We start from the raw sequence: 3,032 nt of genomic DNA, 5'->3' as shown, positions 1-3,032 counted from the left end.
CTCTTTCTCTCTCTCTCTCTCTCTCTCTCTCTCTCTCTCTCTCTCTCTCTTTCTTTCTTGGGGAGGAGAGGGGAGGGGAAATGAGGGGTGAGATGGGGAACTTAGCTGCATCTTTGATCGGAAGAAGCACAGGAGGTGTTCCATTACTACCTGAAACCCTGCCGAGTTTCAGGAAGCAGGCCTGGTTTGCCCGCCTTGAGTTGGATCGGAGACGAGGGCGCCGGATCAGGTGGACCTCATGTTGGCTTTAGATCCAGAAAATTCCAGTCTTCTCATCTATCACCCAAGCTGACAGCTACAATATCTCTGAAACTAAGGAGGTCTGTCCTGTGAAGCCCACTTGGCTTCTTCGCTCCCGGAGCACAGTTGCGGAACCGATTGAATTGCGTGACAGAACAAAAGAAAACGAACCTAAATCTGCACCTGGAGCTCAAGCCAAAGACCGCTCAATTCAGAGTTTCATGCTCTGCTAATTGCGCTAGTTGGAGGCAAAAGGGGACCCCTACACATGTCTTTATCGGTGGAGCCCCTTGAGCCAGCTCAGAGATCAGGAACCAGAAGGACTGGGCTCATCACTCACTGAGAGCCAAGTCTGCACTCTGGTGGCAAAGAAACTGAGGCTCAGAAAGAGAGCAAGTGCTTGGCTCTGCCTCACACCGTGCTACAGCTAGGCTAGAATGGAACACCGCTCAGTTTCCTTGTGGCCCGGCCTCAATACAGCCCAAGGCAGCGGCCAGGCTGGCAGAGGTGAGAGGTGTTGAGCAGCTGTGCAGTGACTGCTTGGAGCCCTGCAGTCCTGCAGCCCCGCTTGGTTCACAGACACTTTCACTTGGGCTCTCCTCCTCTTAGAAAGTTAATCTTTACCTTTTCTTTTTTCCTCTGACATGGAGATTGATGCATCCGTCTTCTTCCCTGGTGGTCTAGTGGCTAGGATTCGGCGCTTTCACCGCCGCGGCCCGGGTTCAATTCCCGGTCAGGGAACACGTTTTGCAACATCCCCAAATTGTGTGGGAAGATTTGATAGAGAAACACACAGGTGATGATTAACATGCAGAAATATGTTCCCAGCAGTAATATTTGTAACAATAAATGTTCACCACTTAGGAAACGTTGTATGTTGCAATCCCTCCATACCCTAAAAGAATATGCAATTATTTCAAAGATGGATGTAGATAATGATAATAGCCACCATGAGGCCACCGATGATGATGATAGTAATAATGGCTAATGCTCTTGGAGTGTTTACTATGCATCAGGGCAGGGGTTCAGTGTTTTACTGCTGTGTCTTATTTAAACTTGGAACAACCCATTCAGAAACCCATTCCTATTGGGCCCATTTTACGATGTGGAAATGGAGGCACAGAAAACCTGAGTGACTTCAGAATCACACCGCCACAGAATGAGGCTATCTGCTCGCGTCTACGGCTTCATGAAGAGAAGAGTCCAAAGTTCTCCTGTTCTTCTGCTAGGGATTGTCATCTTCTCAGAGATGTGCAGCCTGAAGAATCAGCGAAGGCAGGTGTGAGGAGGAGGGAGGGAGAGAAAGGAGGTATGTATTGGGCTTGGGATAGGCAGGTTCTGGAGCTCCAGAACTGAGCTTTTGCCTAAAATGCTTTTGTAAACAACATTCATTTTCTAACAAACCCTTAAGCCTTCAGGCAGGATTTTCATCATCTAATTTGAAGTAGATGGGCAACAAAGACCCCATATATCTGGACATGGAAGAATGAAGGTCAGAAAAGAACAGTTACAAGGTTAACTACGCCTCTGGATGGAACAGGATGAGTCTTTAGTTTTTTGCCGATGACTGCCCTGATTGCTCCACAAAGAGACATGTAGCACCTGGAAATTTGAGGACATCTGCCTCAGACACCTGTCTATTATTAAATGCCCCATCCCCAGGGTGTGCATCCTCACTTCTTTGTGCCATTGCATAGGTTCTAGATGCCTGAGGGCATGATGACACGGAGGCCAGAAGTCGTGTGGTTGGGCACATTTCTGAGTTGACACCAGGCTGCGAGAGTTGGGGCAAGATGCAGAAATGCCAGATCCACGACATTCTCCCCGGCCCACACCTCCTTTTGCACTTCCCCTATCAGAAGCGGCCCCACTGCACGTGACCACCATAGCCTCCTGGTCTGAAGTCACCCACTTCCCCATCCTTTGCTACGCTTTATTTGTCGTGCTCACCGCTTGTGTTCCCTGTGCCCGAATGGGGAAACGCTCGTGAGGAGGACACGAGCCGGTTGTGTTCCCACTGCCCGGTCCCTTCTTGATGCCTCCAGATGTGGGCTCGGTGGGGCAGGACTTGCTCACCATGCAGCTACTCACCTAGAGCAAGGCTTCACACCTCGTGAGCACCCAATGCTCGGTGAATGAAGGCGTTCCAATGCAGGTTTCTGAGAGACATCAAGAATTCTACTGGACTTCCCACTTTTAGTCCTTTGAATAATTCGGGTAATGGGAAGATAGAAAAGCTTTTCAAACCTGGGTGTTCTTTGTAAGGTTTATTCCAAGTCTAGAGGGCACCTTCTGGAATGAGCTCCCCTCTCTGTAAGGGGACACTCCCTCAGCCTGTGGGACTCTGTAGGTAGAGAGGAAGGTAAACCCTGAACATTGAAGAGGAGGAGAAGAAAGTGGGTAATACTAGGGACAGCCTGGAGTATGAGAGACAGACAGACACAGGCACACAGACACAGATGGAGAGGTTGGAAAGGCTGGGCTGGGTCGAGGAGGTGTCAGGAAGCAAAAGCACCTGTATGTCCAAGAGCCAGATTTAGGGTGTAAAAGTCAGAGTTCAGTTTTGCTGAAGAGAGTCAACAAAAGAACCAAGGCAAAGGGAGCCAATAACTCCAAGAATCCAGGTCTGCATAAGAAGCATGGTCAGGTGCAGGATCCTATGGCCCCAGAGATTTGTCTCCAGTGAGATGAGTTTTACAGAAAAACAAAACAAAACAAACACCATCAAGGAAGGAATAACACAGAGGTAGTTATTAGCATGCTAATTCACCCTTGTCTAGAAAGGAGAACAG

The 3,032-nt window shown here is 49.0% G+C and overlaps 1 non-coding gene across 1 annotated transcript; it reads left to right on the top strand.

Moving 5' to 3' along the window:
- The first annotated feature begins 909 nt into the window (after positions 1-909).
- TRNAE-UUC (transfer RNA glutamic acid (anticodon UUC)) lies at positions 910-981 on the top strand. The gene has a single exon. It is a non-coding gene; the product is annotated as a tRNA-Glu (tRNA).
- Positions 982-3,032: the final 2,051 nt, after the last annotated feature.

This window comes from Rhinopithecus bieti, unplaced genomic scaffold, assembly GCF_001698545.2.
Source record: "Rhinopithecus bieti isolate Rb0 unplaced genomic scaffold, ASM169854v2 scaffold_41738, whole genome shotgun sequence".
Classification (NCBI taxonomy): domain Eukaryota; kingdom Metazoa; phylum Chordata; class Mammalia; order Primates; family Cercopithecidae; genus Rhinopithecus; species Rhinopithecus bieti.
The sequence above is the reverse complement of the archived record's forward strand: the minus strand, read 5'-3'. Positions and strand labels throughout refer to the sequence as shown.